We start from the raw sequence: 23,915 nt of genomic DNA on the forward strand, positions 1-23,915 counted from the left end.
ACACACACACACACACACACACACACACACACACACACACACACACAATGATCTATAATGTGTCAGGAACTCTGCTAGGTGCTGAATTCAGAGTTTTGGATTTTGAGGTAGGTACAAGTTTTCCATAGAGAGATTTCCTAAAAATCAACGAATGACTGTCTTTTTCCTCCTTCTGTCTCCCCAGCACTTAGCATGATGCATAGAATTTAATAGGTGCTTGATATGTTATTGACTGACTGATTGGGAGAAGGATGCTTCTCTGAAGGTGGGGGCTAAAGCCATGTCATGAGAGGGGGTGGGGGGGGCAGGTAAGATTTGGGCCTTACCAGCCCTACAGGCATTAATATTGCCAAGTTACACAGTGCAGGTGGATGGTGAATAGAGTATTTGTTATAAGCAGTTTTAAAGAATCTTGACTTTGGCAATGAGAAGAGTCTAATGAGTTTAATAGGTTATTTCAAATTAATTTAAAAGGGATTGATTAGAACATGGGTTGGGAAGCACATTTAGAAACTATATGACACAGCCTTGTAGAAGACTTCTTTTAGACCAGGGTTTATTAACCTTTACTGTGTCATGGCACCTTTGGGCAATCCAGTGAAAACTATCCCCCCCCTCCCACCCCCGAATATTAAATGCATAAGATAAAATACACAGGATTACAAAGGAAAGCAACAATATCAAAATAGTTATCAAAGTATTTTTTAAATGTCATGTACTCCAGGTTAAGAACCTTTCCATTTAGATAGATTTTTTCATTTGAGTCTTTTAAAAACTCTTTGAATTAGTGACTATAATGGTTTTTGTTTTGGGAGTAGGGGTCAGGGTGGTATTAGACCTCTAATTCTTTGCTAAAGAGGCTTCCCAATGAGGAAAGCCCTCTGATAATACCAATGAATGCCTGATTCAAAACATATAATGTTTAGAGCATTGCTGGGGAACTCAGAGGTGGTTTGACTTACTGAGGTATTATATAGCCAGAATGTTTCAGTGATGGGACTTGAACCTCAGTCTTCCTGACTCCCATTTTACATATAAAGAAACAGAGAAATGGGCATAAGTGGCATGCAACATAGCATAAAATTTGTCAAGGATACATAATAGAGAAAGGAAATAGACTGGCCATGCAGACAACATGGGATAACAGTTGAGTAGCAGGAATAATGCATGAGTGCCCCCTGTATCCTTAAAAGACCTAGAGTAAGATATTATAGTGAATTGGGTAGATCAGTGGAGGATTTAGTGGTAAGGGTTCTTAATTTTTTTTTTTATGTTATGGATGCCATTGACAATCTGGTGAAGCCTATGAATTCCATTGCAGAACTGTGCTTTAAAAACAAACAACAACAAACAAACAGGATTACAGAGAAAACTAATTATATTGAAATATATCAAAATATTATAAATCAACAAGTTCATAGACTCCAATGCAAAGAAAAAATGTTTCTCCTCTTTCTTTATATGTTCCTTTTCTCCTTTCTACTTCATCTCCTTTAACTGTCCATAATATGAAAAGTGAAAGATGTTTCTAAATTCATTAAGTAGAGTTTGCTGTTTTATATATGTATATATATTCAATATGTGCACACTCATATACAAATATATATGTATGTATTGCATATTTTAAGTTCCTGAGAACAGACACTGTGGTCTTTTTTTTTCTTTTTTCACTTTCTTTATATTCCAAGTGTTTAACACATTACCAGGCACAAAGTTGTGTGTATGTTTTTGTATATACACATTTGTTATTGCCCCTGATGGATTATGTTTCTGGCATATAATAAGCTTTTCATAAATCCTTGTTGATTGATTGTTGATTAGTGAGTTAATTTTAATGCACCAAATATAAAAGGACAAACATTTATTAAGTACTTACTATATGATGATGATTATGATTTGCCTTTGGCATGATACAAAGTTTAGGCAAATTTCCTTTTCTACTAGAGTATACAGTTTATTAAGAGGAAATATCTAAGGATTAAGAAATCTATGTTTATACATCTCTTGCCAACTATAATCATTTCTTTATTTAAACTGAAGCCTTCCTTGTTTACAATAGTCAACTTGCCTATTGGTATGAGGTAAAGGGGCTGAAATTCACAATCCTTAATGCCTTGCAGAGATCCCACATTTCCTAGCACTGGCCCACTCTGAGACAGAAATATGACATGTATTAGGATCATTCCTCACAATAGAACTCCAAACTGTATCCTAATGAATGCATTTTCAAATAATAGCTCAGTAAACATTAGCCCAAGTGCAAGTCTTTACCCATGATCTATGTGAACTTATAATAGCTCATATTTACATAGCATTGTATGCTATACAAAGCATTTTTTTCTCAAAAATGTGGGGAAGGTTATATATGTATTGTTACCCTTATTTTAGCAAAGAGAAAAGTAAAACTCAGAGGGATGAAGCAATTTGTCACAGAATCTCGGAAGGGGGAGCAACCTTAGTAACCATCTAGTTCACCCTAACACAATCCTGTCCTTTCTATAGTTTATCCAACAAGTGATGGAACCAATTTCTATTGGGAAACTTCTACTAATAACTTCCCCTTTGGGTTAACTCTAATAGTTAGGATGTTGAGCTTAATTTGCCTCTATAACTTCAATGGATTGTCCCTAGTTCTGTCCTTTGGGGCAGAACAAAACCAAATATTATATCACTTCCATATTACAAATCTTCAAATATTTTAAGATTATCATGTCCCTCTTCTCTAGACTAACCATCCCCAGTTGAAACAACCAATCTTTATATGGCATAAATTGGAGACCCTTTACTATGCAGTTTTCTTTTCTGAATGTTCTACCTTATCAAAGTTTTCTTAATATAGTACTCCCTTGGGGATGATTGATGAAGAGGCCCTCCACTGTCTTTCCCAAACCACACCATTTTAGAGAAGGTACAGATAGCCTATGTTGCCTATCATCTATTAATGACACCTAATTAGCTGCTAGGCTATAATCCCACGGATATGAAAATCTGCCCTATCAGGGTTCTACTTCCTGTTGGTCTCAAGATGGATTGTGACTCTGTAAACTCCATTGACTTGGTAGAGGGATGTCCTTCCCATCACTGGGCCAGAAAATGTTAACTCCTGACTTCTTAGGCAAGTTGGTATCTGTGACAGGGCTACCAACTCTTTGTATCTTTTTTTCTTTGCTAGAGAGCTTTGTGAAATCCTAAAGTCAGATGAAATTTCTCTTTCCTGAAGATGTAGGCAATGGGGTTTTAGTTAATGGAGCAGTTGAAGCATCAATATCAGTGACACAGGTGAAAATAAGTGGACTAATAGGGAGTCACCCAAAGAGAGACAAACTATCAAATGAAAGAACCCACCTAGATTTAATCAGGTTATATTTTGTGGAGGTGAAATGTAAAATAGATAATATCTCGTTCTCAGAAAGAAGTTATTTTTATCTGCCCCAAAGAAAGCTTGAATATTAGCATCTCAACTGAGTGTAATCATTCCATTATTATTTATTGTTTAACATTCCCTTTGTTGCATGTGGGAATAAAACTTCCTCTTCCATACCTGATTTGCATTTGTAATTTGGGTTACTTAATTACATGTATCTCACACAAGGACTGAAGAAAACCACTTACACTAGAGAAAAAATTAGAATTGTTCCTCAGAAATCTTGGGAGATGGGGTAAGAATTAAAGCCCTAGGAGCCTAGTTCCCCTATTTTGAGGAGAAAGACAAGCTCAGAGCAAAGAATGTAGGACAAAACCAAAGGACTGGTAAAGGTCAAGGATTGGGGAAAGTCATCTGTACCTTTAGCATCAGCCTAGCAGTACCTGGCAAGGCACTGACCTAGACTAAATTCAGCATTGTGAATCCAACACTATACTTCAGATGTAGTCAACTAAGATAATACATTACACCAAAGCCTGCCATCCTGCATAAAAATCGCCCTGCTATCCACCTTATTTTTCATCCTGCATTTTATTATATTTCCTTTCAAGAAGGGTTAATGCTTGACTGACAGAGTGACAACTTATATACCAATATAAGCCTAGTATCCACATATCCTTTTCTTATAACATGTATCCCAGTAGTTCAAAAATATAGAAATGGAAAGTAGAAAAGTGAATCATTGTGATGACACTGATTATGACTGACAACTAATCTTAATCATTTAAATCATGATGCTCTTAAAAACAACAACATGATGGGGGAATAAGATGCCTGATTATATAGATAATTGTCTTTTTTTTTTCATCTCAGTAGTGTTGCTTGAGCCAATGAAACAACCCATTCAGAATAGGACATATTTTAAACCTACTCACACATTTCTCTAGATAAATTCTCAACACATATCAAAGTAAAAATTGGATGACTGATCATAGATTTAGAGCAGGAAGAGATATTGGAGGCCATGTAATCTAAACCTCATCACCCCATTTTACAAAGGAAGAATTCCACTAGAAAACTGTTGAGGCTATGAACTGGTCCAACCATTCTGTCAATGTATTTGGAACAATTTGAAAATTACCTGAACTGATGCCACTTTTCAGTCTGTTGATCCTATCATTGGCTATATACCACAAGAAGGTAAATAAGAAAAAAAAATCTTACATGTAAAATATTCACAGCAGCACTCTTATTAACAGAAGAAGGGGAACCTGGAAACAAAATAGTTTCCTATCAATTGGGAATGGCTAGAAAATGTGTTCTATGTGAATGTAATGGCATCAAAAGAAACAAAACAAGAAGAAGAAGAAATCAGAAAAAGATGAGAAGACTTCTGAGACCTGATCTAGATGTGGGGGGGGGGGGGACCAGAACCAGGAGAACATGTATAATATTATCAACAAAATAATAAAAAGTGTCAGAACTAAAATTATACACTGTCTTATCATGGTTCATAAAACTGTTGATATAGGATGCTTCTTTCCTCTCATTGGCTATGTATAGGTATTGTTTACTGTCCCTAGTAGACATGTCAGTTTGCTTTACTTAATTATTTGTCCTTGTTATAAACAAAACAGTTTTATGAGGCAGATTTGTTGGGAGACAAGAACAGCATAAGATACAAAAAGCATAAATAAAACATTTTTTTATGATAGGCCAGACAAAGAAAAATTCCATGGTCATGTAAAAATGTGAGACCTTGTACTTAAAGGAATTCTACTAATTTCACTGTCCTCTCCTATTCTTTTATTCTCTAAAGATGAGGAAATAAAGGGCTCTTTCTTAGAAAAAGATTAACCATCAATGTTGAATTATCTAGGAAATTACTCTGCTCTGAGGTATGTTCAGACTAAATACCAGTAAGAGGTATTATGGTTCTGGCATCTTCTCCCTGGTATTGTAAAGCCTTATGTAAGGTAAAGAACCATATTTAGGCGAAGAGAATCCACTGATACTGCTTGTTTTGCTCTTCTTTGTGGGTCTCCAGAAAGGGGGAAAATATTCAGCCTTGGTTTTCAAAAATGGCTGTCAAATTAAATTTATAAAAAGATGTTTTGCTGACATCTAGAGGCATTTGGATACTAATACTTATTAATAATGATCCTTTGGCACTCCGAGTGCCTTGCCAATGCAGGGCAATCCCATAGCTCTTTACAAACATTAATTAATTACAAATCACAAGACCCCTGTGAGGTAGAGTAGGTAAGCGTTATTATGTGCACAGGATTTATTGATTTTTCAGAGTAATATAAAACTGAGAGACACCAAGGGGGGAAACCATAGGAGTAAAATTTTAAAACAAGCAAACACACATAGATATACCATTCAATAGAAAACAAATTAGATGAAGGATTCCCCCACCCCCTAGTGCCTGTCAGAGGAAAGGTATTCTGAGGACCTGAGACATTGGGATGGTAGTATATTTTACCAAGTTATAAAGAAAATTAATAGAAGAATCTCATCAGTATTACTGCACGGTAGTCAGTTTTTTCTCTATGTTCCTTGAAGTTTAGTTTGGACTGGGTTCCCTCTGAGTCAGGCAGTCCCTATAACTATTAGAAGGTTTGAGGAGTGGGGGATGGATTTGTGACAGAGCATTTCTGGGAGGGGCTGGGTGTTGATAATGGCTGAGTGGCAAACTTTTACTTGGTTGCTCTTCAATTTAAACTCTACCAGTTAAGGGGAGCTACATAATTTGAATGGCTTCTGTGATTTCTTCTTTTTGTATTTTATGTACTGGTCCTATTGTAATTTGAAAATCTTGCCTTTCATTCCCTAATTTAATTTTAAGCACAAATGCCATGAAATTCATCATTCCATAAAGCAAAACAAAACAAAAATATTATTTCTTCATCATTTAAAAATTCTTGGTGTTGACCATTTCAGATCTGAAATGCAATGAATAGTATACTTAGAAAAGTTCCATAAAATTATTAGATTGAAGATGGTCAGGTCAGGGAAGGGGAGGAGCATTTTTATAGACTGAGTAAATTATTGAAATACATTTTTATTTTTATATAGTATTTTTCCCACTTATGTGTCAAGACAATTTTAGCATTCTTTTTTACTGGATTTTGAGTTCCAAATCTTTCTCCCTCTCTCCCTCCCATCTTCCTAAAATTGTTGGCAATTTGATTCAGGTAATACATGCACTATCACGTAAATCATATTTCCCTATTAGTCATAGTTGTGAAAGAAGAAACAGATCAAAAGAAAAAAACATGAAAAAGAATAATGTGAAAAAAGTATGCTTCAATCTGCATTCAGAGTCCACCAGTTCTTTATCTGGATGTGGATAGCATTTTCTTTCTTGAGTCTTTTGTACTTGTCTTAGATCATTTGCTGAGAAGAACTGAGTCATTCCTAGCTGATCATTACACAATGTCCCTGGTACTGTGTACAATGTTTTCCTGGTTCTGCTTATTTCACTTTCCATCAATTTGTACAAGGCTTCCAGGTTTTTTTTTTAAATCTACCTGTTCATTTATTATTGCACAATAGTATTCCATTACATTCATATACCACAGCTTGTTCAGTCATTCCCCAACTGATGGGTATCCCCTCAGTTTCCAATACTTTGCCATCATGAAAAGGGCTGCTACAAGTTATTTTGCACATGTATGTCCTTTACCCTTTTTTATGAACTCTTTGGAATATAGACTTAGTAGTGGTATTACTGGATCAAAGGTATGCACAGTTTAGTGCTCTTTGGGCATAGTTCCAAATTGCTTTCCAGAATGATTGGATCAGTTCACAACTCTATTGACAATGCATTGTGTCCCAATTTTCCCACATTCTCTCCAACATTTATTGTTCTCCTTTTTCATCATATTAGCCAATCTGATAGGTGTGACATGGTACCTCAAAGTTGTTTTAATTTGCTATTCTATAATAAAAAGTGACTTGGAGCACTTCTACATATGCCTATAGATAGCTTTGATTTCTTCATCTGAAAACTGCCTGTTCATATCTTTTGACCGTTGATCAATTGGGGAATGACTTGAATTCTTATAAATTTAACTATGTTCTCTATATATTTGAGAAATGACGCCTTTATCAAAGACACATGCTATAAAGATTGTTTCCTAGCTTTCTGCTTTCTTTTTAATCTTGGTTACATTGGTTTTGTTTGTGCAAAAGCTTTTTAATTTATTATCATCAAAATTACCTATTTTACATTTTGTAATGCTCTCTATCTCTTGTTTGGTCATGAACCTGCTTCTCCTTTAAGAAAGTAGATGCTAGGGGTGGCTAAGTCGAACAGTGAGCAAAGCGCCGGCGGCCCTGGAGTCAGGAGGACCCGAGTTCGGTTTTGGCTTCAGACACTTAACACCCACACACCCACACACACACACACACACACACACACACACACACACACACACAAACTAGCCGTGTAACCTTGGGCAAGTTACTTAACCCCAATTGCCCTCCAAAAAAAAAAAAAGAATTTAGATGCTATACCACTTAGTTCATATATGTTTAGTCTTGATATTATTTCATAGTCTATGGTGCCTTTTAACAGGATGTAATTTTCTTCCTTATCTCTTTAAATTAGGTCTATTTTTGCTTTGTCTGAGATCAGACAAATAACCCTGCTTTTTTTTCTTTTTACTTCAGCTGAAGCGTAATAGTTTCTGCTCTAGCCCCTTATCTTTACTCTGTGTGTGTCTCTCTACTTCAAGTGTGTTTCTTATAAACAACATATTGTAGGATTCAGGTTTTTGATCCACTCTGCTATCTGCTTCCATTTTATGGGAGAGTTCATCCCATTCACATTCACAGTTATGATTACTACTTGTGTATTTCCTTTCATACTATTTTTCCTCTTGTTTGTCCTCTCCTTTTACTATTTCCCTTTTCAACAGTGTTTTGCTTCTGTCTACCACCTCCCCCAATCTGCCCTCTCTTCCCTAAATTCCCTCCCCCTGCCCCACCTTTACTTAATCTCCTCCCCTCCTACTTTCCTGTAGGGTAAGATAGATATCTATATTCAACTCATTTGTGTATTATTCCCTCTTCAAGACAGTACTGATGAGAGTAAGATCCAAGCAATGCCCATCACCCACCCTCCCATCTTTACCTTCACCACAATCAGCTTTTGGTCCCTCTTCTTGTGAAATAATTTACCCCAGTCTACCTCTCCCTTCCTTCTGTACCTAGGGTATTCCTCTTTCTAATTCCTTATTTATTTCTTTATGTCATCCCCTCAAATTCACCTTATGCCCATACCCTCTATCTATCTATCTATCTATCTATCTATCTATCTATCTATCTATCTATCTATCTATCTACTATCTATCTATCTACTATCTATCATCTATCTATCTACTATATAGATGATAGATAGATAGATAGATAGATAGATAGATAGATAGATAGATAGATTCCTTCTAGCTGTACTATTTGTGGCACAGTTTTTAAGAATTACAAATATCATCTTCCCATGTAGGGATGTAAACATTTCAGCTCCATTGAATCCATCATGTTTTCTTTTCCCTTGATATTGGAGATCAGATTTTTTGTTCAGTCTGGTCTTCTCCTTATGAAAGCTCAGAATCACTGTCTCAGGCTTCTTGTGCCAGAGGCTGCAGTTCCTGGCTTTTACCCCATGCTGCTCTGATGTTGCCCTGAGACCCACAGAAGACTCTCATGTCAGCTGCTTCAATGAGGGGGGTATTTACCACTGCTAGAGGCTGTGGGGTTCTAGTAATTTACCTAGTACAGCACTGTAGTGGGCAACACTTCCCAGTTTATCCAGGTAATTGGGAAATATTTAACAAAATAAGTAAAAATACAACAGAACATAGTTAATGGTAATATGATTTTCAAAATCAATATGTGGCCCTCAGAAATCTCTATATGCACTTTGGTGGCCTTATTTCTATTTGAGTTTGACACCATTTAGTCTAGTCCAATCCCTTATCCTATAGATGAAAAAACTGAGGCCCAGAGAGATTAAATGACCAAAGGAAAACAGGTAGTAAATAGTGGAGCTAGGATTTTGACTCTAAATCCAGTTATCTCTCTCCTTCACCAAAATATGTCTATTTCATGCTGTACCATGGGATTATAAAGAGAACTTGTTTTCACTTGTTTTTATACTTATATGACTCCTGGGTAAAAAGGTGAAATGCGGTGATCTTCCATGCTGTTTTGTTGTTGTGCAGTAGTTTCATCCAGCTCTTCATGACCCCATTTGGGGTTTTGCAGGCAAAGATACTGGGGCGGTTCATGATTTCCTTCACCACCTCATTTTACAGATGAGGAAACTAAGGCAAGAAAGGTGAAATGACTTGATGAGGGTCACGCAGCTAGTAATGTCTGAGGTGGGATTTGAATTCAGGTCTTCCTGACTCTAGGTCAGGTATTCTATCTACTATGCCACCTAGCTGCCCATGCTATTACTGATACACTTAAGCATCTATAGGCCCTAAGATCAAGGACCTGTTTTGCATCTCAGTCCTAGAGAAATAGCACCTACTATGTGCTCTAAAATATATGGTGTTTCACGACACAACTATTATGAATATGTTTTGCATAACTACACATGTATAACCTATATTGAATTGCTTGCCTTCTCAGTGAGGAGAGGGAGGGAAAGAATTTGGAACTCGAAAGTTTAAAAAAAACAAATGTTTAAAATTGTTTTTACATTTAAGTGTGGAGAAATAAAATATTAAAAAAGCTTTAAATGAGGATAATACAATACAAATATGAAATAAATATAATAAAAATAAATATGAAAATAAAATTTTGTATAAGGATGTCATATAAAAAATAAAATATATGCTGTTAATAAATGCTGTACTATACACTTTTACAAATTTCTCATTTGATTTTACTGATAAGTATACTGAGCAGAAATTACTTGCTGATACATAAAAAAGTAGCATAAGCAAGATTATTTGTATACTTTGCGAACCTTAAGGTGCTATATAAATATTAGCCATTATCATCATTGGTGGTGGTGGTGGTAGTAGTAGTAGTAGTAGTAGTAAGGCAGCTAGATAGTTTAGTGAATGGAGTACTTGGTCTGGAGTCAGAAAGACCTGAGTTCAAATTTGGCTTTAGATGTTACCAGCTGTGTGGTGACCCTGGGCAAGCCACTTAACCCTATTTGTTTCAGTTCCTCAATGGTAAAATGAGCTGAAGAAGAAAAAGGCAAACCACTCCAGTATATGTGCCAAGAGAACCTTAAATGGGGTCATGAAAAGTCAGACAGGACTAAAATGACTGAATAACAACAAGAATAGTAGTAGTAGTAAAGTAGTAATATAAGTATCGTCTTACTTTAAAGGCAATGCCCTAGGTCATGCAGTAGAGCACTAAGTGAACAGTCAGAAAAAACTAAATTCAAACCCAATCTGAAATACTTCCTAGCTTTGTGATCCGAGGCAAGTCACTTGACCTCTGTCAGTCTGTTTTCCCATCTGTAAAATGGGGATAAAAATAGCACCTACCCCTCAGGTTTGTCATAAAGATTAAATGAGATAATATTTGTTAGGAATTTTTCAAACCACAAAGGTCTATATGAATGCTAGCTATTGTTATTATCCACTGCTCCACCTTGCAGCATCTCCATTGTGTTGTAGAATAGCACACCATCAATATGAACATCCTTATATCTCCTGGCCTCTGCTTCATTCTCTTACATTGGAGAGTCAAACATCTTTTATCCCTCATAGTAGAAATGAACTGGCTACCAAAATATGACTCTCCCAAGTTCCAGTTCCAGTTAAAGCGCATCCATTTCTTTTTATTGACTCCCCCTTGGTCTCTCCCTTTAGATTCCTGCTGTCATTATCCTAATCTGGGCCCTCTTTTCTATTTGCTTGGATTATTCAACAATTTTCTATCCAGTATCCCTGTCACCATTTTGTAATGCCATGCACAAGCAGCTTTCCAAAAGAATGCTACTGTGAACAGCCTTTAAGGTTCTGATTACACCATATAGTGAACATTCTATTTATTCCATAACAAATGAAAGCAAAACATCCGCAGGAAATCAAGTACAGCATTCACAACATTATAACTTATATTCACAAACAACTTATCATTAAAATGGCCACATAGTTTTCGCCAAAGTGGTCACAATATTTAGAACAAAGAACAATCATCTCAAAGTTCAATAGCCAAAGCCTTCTACTCATGGGGCAAAGTCTTAAGTTAACTCAGTCTGTCATTTATTCAACAACCAATTACTAAGCAAAGTCAAGATATAGTTTCAAAGTACTAATAGTTGAAGTCTTCCACTCATGGGGCAAAGTTGATTAACTCAATCAGTCACTTATTCAGCAATCAATTACTAAGTATCATACACAAACACCTCCACCCCTAGGTCACTAGTAAACTACAATTTCATCTTTTACTCAGCACCCAGGGAGAGGTCTTTTCATCTTGTCTTGGGACTGCTTCTCAGATTCCCTGGATCCCTTTCCATGGTCCCAGATTCTACCTGGATTCACCAGACTGTCACCTGGGTTCAATGGCAGACAGCTCCCAGTTTTTTTTTTCCAGCTCTCTGGTAGGTCCTGCTCCACAATGAAGTTCACAGGGTCTGGTCCATGTTAGATGCTTCACAATTTCTGCTCCAGGGAATTCAAGGCTCAACAAACAATGTCTCTGCATCCCAGTCATGCTTCTCCTGGGCTCCTCTATTACCTGGGTTCCTTCACTCCTGGCCTGGGCTCCTGGCTCCGGGCTCCGGGCTCTGGGCTCTGGGCTCCTGTTCAGAAAAAGCTCCACCACCACAAGTTCTCAGGAAATTCTGGCTCAGTTCTCCATCTCTTTTCTGTAGCTGCTCTGCCACCAGATTCTGGTCCCAAGAAATTCTGCCTGTGCCTCTCTGGGGCTTTTTCCTTATATACACACAGCATTAGCTTCCTGTTTCAGCCAACCCCTTCCTGTTACATCAGTAACTGAAGACAGGAGTTCATACCTTATGTTTCCCCAACAGAGGCTTGATCAGTTACTAAGTGCTAAGTACCTGCTACCTTTGCCAACACAAAGGGATCTTAAAATTCAAATTACATTGCCATTACACATTTATACCTTCATCCACAGTCTACCCTTTCCCACCTTCTCTGATTATTCTTCCTAATTTAACTACCAAGCCTTTGCCCAAAACTTTTAATGACTCCCTACTGACTCCCTATTGTTCAGCCTCTGAAAGCTGCCACAGCAAGACCCTCTGTGACCTGCCTATTCTCTACCCCAGCCTTTCCAGCCTAATTCATCTGATTCTTCCTTATGTACTCTAAGATTCAGTGAAACTGAGCTATCTGCCATCTATCCTTATGATCCGGGTTTTTGCTGCCTCTGAGTTTTTGTTTATATCTATCTGCCCTTTCTCTAGCTGTTGAAAATCTACTTGCCCTTCAAGATCTAGTTCAAATGTCAAGTCCCCTCTCAAGATTTCAAGGTTTCCCTCAGTGAAAATGACCCTTCCTCCTTGAGAGCTGCCAAAGTTCTTTGTACTTCTCATTGATTCATCCAATAGTCATCTATTGAACATTTTTAGGGATCTGAGTCTGTGATTGGACTAAGCTGGGTGCAACTGCTCGTACTACAAATAACCTCAGATTATGGAGGTCTGATCACACAGCCTCATAGAAGTAGAGCCAGAAGGGATCTAAGAAGTCATTTGGTTATCATTCTATAGCTGAAGCCTAGGAAGACTGGAATAAGTGATTTGCCTAAGGTTATAGAGCTCAGAAAAATCAGAGGTGGGATTTGAACCCAGGGTGTCTGACTATGACTTCAATATTTCATACTGCCTTCCTCAGAAAAAGAGACAATACAATGACGAAATGAAAACTTCTCTACACTCAAAAGCCTTCATTTGACTTAGCATATTCTGTCTCACAATATAGTTGTTTATGTATAGATTGTGTCTCCAGGACAGCTAGGTGGCACAGTGGATCAAGTACTACACTGGGTTTCGGGAAGACTCATCTTCTTGAATTCAGACCTGACCTCAGACACTTTCTAGGTGTGCAATCCTGTTCGCCTCATTTATAAAATGAGCTAGAGAAGGAAATGGAAAGCCATTCTAATATGTTTGCCAGAAAAGCCTAAAATGGGGTCTCAAAGAATCAGGAATGACTGAAGCAAATGAACAGCAACAAAAAAATTGCATCTCCACCCATCTGATTTCTCTCCTGGAAATATGTGACTCAGAAGGCACAGAGCTCTGCACTTGCAATAGGAAGAAAATTAGTAGCTTATCTTGGGTAAGTTACCCAACTTCCATGAGTCTGTTTCTTCATTGGTAAAAAGGAGATAATAGTATCTACTACTCAAGGCTGTTTTGAGGATCAAATTAGACCACATATGTAAAACACTTTGCAAAACTTTAAAACACTATAAATGGTAACTATTATTATCAGGGCCTAAGTGTCTTTGTCTCTCCACAAAGTTTGTGTCTCAACAACTCAAAGATCAGTGATTTCATTGGTATGAGTACCACCTTCACCAAAGCAGATCACTGTCTCTCAATGCATTAGTCAAAAATCTTTGTGAATTTGCTGTCCAAAAAAAAAATCTTCCTCCTTCCTTTGCCCCAGAAAAACAAAAACAAAAACAAACAAGCAAACAAAAAACCACCCCATCACCATATGGGCATCCTGGTGATAAGCTTTTTAAAATTCAGGTAGTCTTGTTGTCAATTAATAACTTTCCAGCTGTGGGAAGGGCGGTTCTCAAATTTTATTTTGTCTTTGGCTCATTATTTTTTGCCACAATTAATCATGGTAATTGAACTCAAGTTAGGACACTCAAACAGGAGAAGTTTCCTCTCCATAAATGCTTCCATTTTTCTTGAGTCTTCTGTGAGTTCAAGGCAAATTTTCTTACGGAAACTTTTGTTCATTTTCTGGATGCAATACTGATTCTGTATGTGTTAGATAAGTAAAATTGGTATTACACAAGTAATTTTAACGTTAAATAATTTTTAAACAACTAAATTCTCCTTTATCTCCAACATCCAAAACTTTGCAGAATGCCAGGTAAAATTCTGATGCAGTACTGACACCCTTTGAGAACACTGTGACAGAGTTTGTATACTATCATATTCTTCAAGAAGAATAGCTAACATTTATTAAGCACTTACTATGTATCAAATAATATATATGTACATATATATATATAATATATAAACACTTTGCTCATTTTATTTTATTTGATCCCTCCAGGAACCCTGGAATATAAGTGCTCTTATCATTACCATTTTACAGATTAAGAAACTGAGGTAAACACAGGTTAAGTGAATTATCCAGTGTCACTGTACCCTACCAGCTGCCTCTTCAGAAACCACATTCACTTTTGTGCCAGCATGAGGCTTCTGAAAAGGACTCAGATAGACAGTTTTGCATGCTATAAGTATTTAATAGCTATTTGTTAAAGAGAAAGGTACTAAATGTGTCTGGCCACCAGAATAAACAAGTATAAGGAACTTAAAACTTTCTTCATTGTGTTCATTCATTAAAGCCTTACCAGAGGGTCTCCAGGTGCTACTCTGTAGCAATACATAAGGCTCCAAGGACCCAAGTACAGGAGATGATAGGCTTGTAACATTAAGCTGAAAGGGACTTCAGATGGCATCTTGTTCAAACCTAAGGCTTTGAAGATCAAGAAAGTGAGACTCAGGAAGGTTGTGACCTGACAAAAACCACAGAAGTGGTAAGCATACAATGCCATAATTTGAATCCACAGCCTCTGCCTATAGAACCAAGGCTATTTCCACCCTACTATTTGGTTTCTGAGGACTTCATGTGTGAATGCACTATCATCAGTTAGTAAGTTCAAGTATGTAGAGAAATTAACTTCCTTTAAAATGGCCAGTTGAACAAATTGAAATCAAGGACAAAATTATGTCATCAAGTATTTAATGAAACTGCCACAAATTCACTCAAGGCTGCCCAGATGATTTCAAAAGCAACGTGGCAGAGTGTATCTATTTCTGAGTGATAAATGCATGTTCAACTGCTAATGTTTCCCTTAGAAATTCTGGTGTGTAGCTTCACTGAAGCCAATTTATAAACCTTAACTACTGTAGCTAATTTAACTCGCTAATTTCAGACAATGTGCCAAATTAAAATCTGCATTTTATTGTATATCAGTTTGTCTACTGCTGGCAACATTAATATGCATTTTGTAGTGTGGAACTACAGACTTTTTAATTTCCTTTTATTTATGCTTTGAGAAGCTTTTATGTTTGCTGAATCATTTTTTTTTCTTTTCTGAATTGTGACTGCTACTCAGCTAAGAAAACTGACGTGTACACATAGCTTCTGAAAAGGTCCGCCAAGGCAAAAGGAAGTCAGGAGAAAGAAATAAAGGGCATTAGCAGAGCTTCAACCAGTAAAGAAGCTAACTGGACTTTGTTCAAAGGTGCCTACTTGTAGGGGACACACTTCCTCCTCAAGTGTGCATTTTCTCCTAGTAGTAACCCTTACCTACAACTGACCCCTCACACACACACACACACACACACACACACACACACACACACACACACACACACACACACCCCTTACCAAAAGATTTTGGGCTAGAACACCATTACCACATTCTCATTGATGTGGTGCTCCCTTTTCATTGCTTATTCTGTCCACCTCCCAAACCCTAAGCTGACTCTGGGGGATAGGCTATCCATCTTCCCAGCAGGACTTTTCCTGAAACCAGACTGTCCTTTCCACTAACAGACTGCCTTCTCCCATCCCTAAACTCACAGTTTTTTGTTTGTATCTTTGTTTTTGTTTTGTCCGCAGTGTAAAAAAAGAAAACCCTCTATATGACTCTGGGCATTTATAAACTGTCCCTCATTTCTAGTCCCTTATTGTTAGAGATAGGAAAAAATTGCATTTATGTGAGTACCAAAGTACTGTCTATATAACTTCTCAAAACCTTTGCAATTAGTGATAGGAAATTACTGGGGGATGTTTGTGACCAAAAGATTAGAGTGGTATGGAGATGGAGAAAAGTCAAAATAAAGTTTGCCAGCTTTTGAACCTTTCTTGTGAAAAGCTAAGGACCTTCCATTCCACTTTGATTATTGTATAATTCTCCATCTGTTCAACACCAATAAAATGCAATCTATTTCATATCATTTTGCAATTATAGGACCAAAGATCTACTCCTGGAAGAGACCTCAGAGACCTTCTCATCCAATGCCCTTATTTGAGGGCTAAGGGAACTGAGGTCCGGAAGACTATGTGACTTGCTCATGTTCTCACAGGTCATAAACATTAAAGTCAGAATTTGAACCCAGGTTCTCTGACCACAGAGCCAATGTACTTTCTCTTCTTTCCTTTTCAATATGTGACGTTAAAAACTTGTTCTCATACCATTTCCTCTGCGTGTGTTCTTTCTCTCTAAGTACATTGTAAACTTCTTGAGGTCAGGAAGCATTTTTTTAAATCTTCTAAACTCCTCCCCAACCCCCCATTCCTTCCACTGCTTTTTTTTCCCAAACCACTGAGCATGATGCTCTGCTTGGAACAGCTGAAACTCAGTTATACACAGATAATATGTAGATGCTTTATGCAGGCATATATACATGTGTATACATATGCATACACACATATATATTAGTATGGGTGTTGTGTGTTTATTGTGTGTATATACATATATGTGCATATAATGTTCATAATTATTTTCATGCTTTCCCCCCCTTTAAATTGTGAGTTCCTGATAATCAGGGCCTATGCTTTTGCTTCTCTTTAAGTAACCACTTAATAAATGTTTATTCATTGACTAACTGGCTGATTGTTTTACCCTGTAAAGTCATTTAACTTCGTTGGTATGGTAGAAAGGTTTACCAGACTTGTCTGCAACCAGGGAATACCTATTGCACATAGTAGAGCAAATCGACTTAATATTCCATATAGCATCAGGGTTTTTTTCAGTGTGTTGATCAGTTTTAGTGATTTTTTTCTTCTCCTTTTAATCCTTTAAAATTTTAAATTATTTTTTTTTCCTTTTTTAATCTTTTGTTATAAGAGACAATTTCTTTGGGGGAGAAGGGAATAAAAAGGGAAATCTAGTTGACATAAAGCAAAATATGGAAAAATCTATTTTTGTGGGGGGAGATGTACTAAAAGTACATAAAAAAGAGTGGTAGAGGTTAGTATGAAAAAAAAATCATGTCTTTGACTAACTTTTACACTGCCTACAATTGTTTTCATTAAAGATAATTGCAAAGGCGAAGTTTCCAGAAAGCAGATGCTAAACCAAAGAAATAATGATTATAAGAAATTGTTATAGAACCACAAATCTAGAGCTTGAAGGGCACTCTAGCTCAATTCTCCCATTTTAGAAATCAGCAACCTGAGGCCAAAGGACATTAAATAAAATGCTCAAAGTCATATAGGGAGTAAGCACCATAAGCGGGATTTGAACTCAGATCCATTGACTACAGAGCCTGTACTCTTTACTCTGTATTATAATAACTATTTTATGCCTTTTTGAAAAGCCAGTGTATATAGTACTGGACTTGAAGAGAAAATGGACCTGAGTTTGAATACTGATTCTGACACTAGCCATATGACCTTGGGCAAGCCATTTATCCTATTTGCCTCAGTTTCCTCACTTGTAATATGAGAGAATTAGACTACATGGATGGTAAGGTCTCTTTCAGGCACAAATTTATGATTTTTTAAAATATTATTTTATGGTTTGTAATGTATGCACAAATACATTATCACTTGATTCTCATAATAACCTTATTAAGATAGAGTGAATAGATATTATCCAGTTTTACAGATATACACACTGAGACTCAACAGCTGAAATGTGAGCTCCTTGAGAGGAGAGACTGTTTTGACCTTTCTTTATATCCATAGCAGTTTACACAGAGCTTTGCCCATAATAAGTACTTAATAAATGCTTATTGGTTAGACTCCTAGTAAGTGGTTAAGTCAGCAAACTTAATTGCTCTAACTTTAGGTCGAATACTCCTTCTACTGTGACTCAGCTAAAAGACAACCAACAATATCTTAAATACCAGAAATAGATTTTACTTGATAATCAAAATATTGCCCATATCACCAATTTTCAAGGGCTTTCTACTTACCAATTCATATACGAAATTGTGCTTGGCACTCCAATCTAAGCCAATGAATATTTATTGTGTCTATTATGATCAAGGCACTGGGTTAAATTGTAATGATTACAAATGATGAAAACAAGCAGCCTCAAGGTTCTTGCAACCCAATAGGGTGGCTATTAGGACATGTTTATGAGTAAATAGGATAAAAAAAATAGAATGTGATCAAAAAAATGGAAAGACTCAAACAAAGAAAATTTGAAGAGGGAAAGATTGGTTTAAGCTAAAGGAATAAAGAGAAGCTTCATGGTGGAGGTAATTCCTGTTCTAGGCCTTGAAGCAAGAAAAAGATTCCAATAGGCGGAGATAAAGGGTAAATTTATTTGATGCATGAAGAATAGTCTGCTCAAATGCACAGAGATGGCAGAAAAGAAGACAAGATCACAATGCAGCTAGTCAGTTGGGGTCTAGAGAATAGAGTGAAGATGATTAGTATGAAATAAGCCTTGAAAAGCAGGTTGAGAGCCAGGCTGTGAAGGGCCTTGAAGGTTTGAATAAAGAGTTTGTATTTCAACACATAGGCAACATAGAACAAAATGTTATCATTTCGAGGAAACTAAAAGTCAATGGGATTAAGTGGTCTGATACTATGAGAGTGTGAGTCATGGGACATAGGTGATTTGGTAGTGATAGTCAGGATGAAGAGCCAGGACTGAGAGAACCTACATGCCAGAAGGGCACTAACAGGTCAGAGAAGTCATGAAAGAGACATGAAGGCAATAGGCTATTAGTTAGGGCAGGCATTATGAGACTGGGTCATTTTTAAGGTCCTTTCTCACTCCAAATACTGTATCAAAAATACATCAATAAATATAATAATTTGTATTTATGTTAAGTCGTAAGATTTCTAAAGCACAACAATGAGAGAGGGTTAAGTTCAAGGACAGTCCATAACTTAGAGCAAGGATTCAACAAGAGTGTAAAGATCAGGGTAAGAGCAGTTGAGGAAGCATGATACCATCCTGTATCAAGTACACTTGATCCCTGAAGTTCTTTCTGGATCTAGCTTCTGGATTTTCCTGTGCTTCCCATGAGGCCAAAGCACACACCAGTCTAGACCCGGCAAAGGAGGAGCAGGCAAATGGCGGCATCTGGTGGATATGGAGAACACAGGGGCAGGGAATCTGCCATGGCCCTTGGTGAGCAACCGCTGAAGTGGGAACAACACAGTGGAAGTCTGGTTGACAGCAGGACTTAGAAGTCCCGGCTCCCAGTCATCTGTCCTAACCGCAAGATAAATCTCTATTGCACTCAAAGACAGGGAGCTGGAAGATATACGGCCCTTCCAAGGGATGTCAGCAGCACCAAGAGAACCCATCTGTCAGGAATGCCAGTGAGGCCCAGCAGCAAATAATCAGTGAATTGTTTTGTGCCTTTTAATTTCCACAGGACCCTTCCATGATATTCATGTCTTTTGTCCAACTAAATCCACCCACAAATATTCGCTGACTACTTAATAAATAAAATGTACTAAGAAATACAGGTATGAGCTGAAAAGAAAAAAAACCTGTTAAGAAAATATGTGCTTTCTATTTCTTCTTCCCTATTCTTTCAATCTCATTATCTCTCCCTCCCCCCAGTGACCTCAAAACAAATAGAATAAGGTTTTGTTCAATTGTGTGAAATTCAAAGTTTTTCATTAGAAATTATATATGTGTGTATAATATATATATATATACGTTTATTATATATGTATATGTACATATATATTTGTTCAAAGCAGCAAAAAATAAAAAGTAAGACTCTTTTCCTACAAAGTCTGATGGGATACAGTCAGGGAAATATCCACACATAAGGCATTTTTTAAAAATGAGAACAGTCTTCCAGCCCAGACTGAGCCTTCAGCACCAAGGGGAGAGGTGGCAACATGTAAAGGAGGAGCTTGGCAAATAACTGAGAAGGAGTCATAGCCAAAGCCAGCAGTCACAGAGGGATTGAGTTACACTTAGGATATGCCACAGAAATATAAACAGAGCAGTGACAAGAAAATTCTTGCCACTTTTACGTCATGTTTCTCATGAAACTTTTCCTTCATTTTGTTAATCCCATTCTCTCCCCCTCCCACCTTTTCTCTCTCCTTTTCCCCTATTTCTCTTCCTCTTCTCTTTTTCCCTTTCCCCCTTCCTCCTCTCTGATTCTTTCTCCTCTCCTTTTTTCTCTATCCTTTTCCCCTTACTCTTCTCCCTTTCTTTCTCTCGTCTCCCCTCCTCTCTCTTTATTCCCTCTCTCCTCTTTCAATTCTGCCTTTCTCCTTAACCTTTCTACTCTCCTCTCTAATCCCTTTCTCTCACATATCCTCTCCCTTTCTCATTTTTTCCTTCTCTTTATTTTCCCTTCTTTCTTGTTTCCTATCTTTCTCTCCCCCATCTCACACACTTCTATTCTCTCATTCCCCCCTTTCCTCTTTTTCCTCCTTTTCTCTTATTTACCCTCCCCGCTCCAAGTGTTGTCTTCTCCCTCACACACTCTCTTATTACAGAGCCTTTGTCCCCTTGCCAGAAGCTGGCCTCCAGGCTACATCCACTTTTCTAATAAAGCAGCCCCTTTGTCAATGACAGCAATGATTACCTCTTACAGCTGCCCATGGTGTTGCATTTTGTAACACAATTTGGCCTCCTTTGGCCCCAGTTAGTCCTATTTAGCGTACTGCAGGGGTTCCCTGTTTGATCTCTAATTGATATAATTGACTGGGAATAATCAGAGAAGCTTTATAGATTTTTATTGATAGCTAATTTTCCTTCGTCCATTGTTTAATTCGATAAGAGCATAACCTAATTTATTGTCACTCCAATAGGGATCCATTACCCTTTTGATAAATGCTTCTGGGGCCGACTTGTCAGTAACTGATTTCAAAGAGCTGTTAAAGCCTACAGAGCCCATCATTAGTTAATGGCAGTTTAGAAAGCTAATGGTGTTATAAATTACAATCAATAAGTACATGGAAATTACAGTTGTTGAGCAAGATAGCACTATATTATTAAACAAACATAATCCTGTACCTTTGTTTAATATACATGAAGGGAGTTTCTGAATCCATTTAAGAACAACTATGATTAGTTCAAGAAACCACTGCTTGGGAGGAAGACTGCCTTCCTAATGCTTAAAGGATAACACAGAAAATCTAGGGGAGGGAAGAAGCAAGGTGTTTTTTGGTTTGGGGTTGTTTTTTTTTTTTTTTTGGTGAAATGGCAACTTGAAGCACCAATGACAAAATACCACTGACATCACCCTTCCTACACAGAGATGAAAACAGACAAATAAACCAACTCCTTTGCCTCTATCTAGTCCAGCAACACATTCACACCAAACCATGCCAATTAGCAAAGGGAACATTGTTGTATTCATCACGTAGCATGCTCAAAGGCAAACCCTTGGCAGTCTCAGACAACTCCCTCTCATTTTCTTTAAGTATCTGGTTGTCATGGATAAAGTTTTCTAATTGAGGAATACCATGGTTGTGTGACTGTGTTACTGTACAATTAACCGTGTCCAAATGCTTATTATCCACAACATCCTTTCGGTGTTTGTATCTTCACTCAGTGGTATAGCCAGCAAATAATCTACAGCTGTGGGCTTCAAAGGACATAAACACCTATTACATTACTTCCTTACTGAGCCAGAATTGATTCATAAGATAGAATTGGGTTTCTTCAGCTCTTTACTCTTGTGATAGCCTAGTTCTCAGTGAAAAGATGGCCTAATTCTAGTTTGCTCTGACTAGTGAGTTTTTTAAGTGAGTCAGAAGCAAGCCTCAGAGTAGTTTCTAAAGCTTGATGATAGACCGGGCACTTGGCTAAGGCCTTCTGAGTTAAACTTCTGGTGCTCAGAAATATTCTTTCTACCTTGTATCATAAGACTTTAGGATCAGTGATACAGAACTGGAAACTACTTTAGAAGATATCTGGTTCATTTGCTTTATTTGACAGATGAGGAAACGGAAACCCAAAGAAGTTTTTTAATGTGTTCAAAGTAAAAGCCATTATGTGGATAAGTGGGAATTTCACCCTGTTCTTCCTGACTCCAAGGGGTCAGTTCTCTCTCTACTATGCTAATGCTGCTTGGCCAAAATTAGACAAGGAAAATGGATTTTCTGAACAAAAGTAGTTATCTGCTGTGAATATACAAGAAATGTCCCATTGCCATTTACTCCCCCCAAAAGCCAAAGGCAGAGGGAAAGAGCACATATTTACAAAACATAACAAGATAAAAACTAATAGTAACATTTTTTTATAGTAAAGACATCAGTTTCAGAATGGCTGAATAAATTGTGTTATGCAAATTCAAGAGAATATTATCTTGTTGCTAGAAAGGGTGCAGTAGATAGAGCTCAGGGTTTAGAGTTAGAAAGCCATGAGTTCAAATCTAGCCTCAGACACTTACTAGCTGTGGGACCCTGGGAAAGTCACTTAACCTCTATTTGCCTCAATTTACTCATCTTTAAAATGAGAATAAAAATAGCACCTGCCTCTCAGTATTGTCATGAGGATTAAGTGAGATAATTGTAGAACACCTAGCACAACCCCTGGCATATAGCAAGGACTATATAAATGTTATTTGTTTATTTATTTACTTACTTATTATATCATGGATTCAGAGAAACCTGGGAAGACTTGTATGAACTGGTACATGGTAAAAATAAGCAGAAACAGAAGAACAATGTATATGATGAACAAAATAATATAAAGGAAAATACTTTGGAAATCTTCAGAAATCATATCAATGGAAAGATCAATTATGACTTAAGAAGTTATAATAAAACACACTTCCCCCTTCTAGGCAGAGGTGATAGACTATAGGTGAAGACTGAGAAATCCATATTTTAACTTGACTTAAGTATTGATTCATTTTACTTGAATAGATTTGTTTTTTCAATGAGAGGATTTCTAAAGGGGAAGATGAATTGTGAACTGTGATAGGGATACCCCCCCCAAAAAAAACAAACCCTCCCTTAAAATAAGATTTTTTTTAAATGCAGAAGAAAAAAAATTCAGATGGGACAATTTTGTCACTATCATGCTAAGTTTAATATTCACTTAAAAAACACAACATGTATAATAAAGGTTTATAGTTTCACATACAATCTTCATGTTTGGTCTTTGTTTATGGAATGTTCACGGATTTTGGTGATGGTAAATTCATAATAAAAAGGTTTTTAAAAATCACCCATCACTGAAGAAACTTTAAACTAGTTATGACTCCACCCCTATAAGGAGACCTGAAATACTTTTGTTTTTAGTGAATATATAAGATAGGTGTTCATTTGTTTTTTCCAATATTAATTTCTGCTCCTTGATAGAATCTTATTATTATTGTTAAAAGTCACAGGAGAAGTACATGAGAAACACAGAATCCAAATTTCACTTTTCAGGAAATTGTGGTGAT

Source organism: Petaurus breviceps, unplaced genomic scaffold (assembly GCF_028583685.1).
Source record: "Petaurus breviceps papuanus isolate PSGF00001 unplaced genomic scaffold, PetGlider_PUasm1.0 90822, whole genome shotgun sequence".
NCBI classification, from domain to species: Eukaryota; Metazoa; Chordata; class Mammalia; order Diprotodontia; family Petauridae; genus Petaurus; species Petaurus breviceps.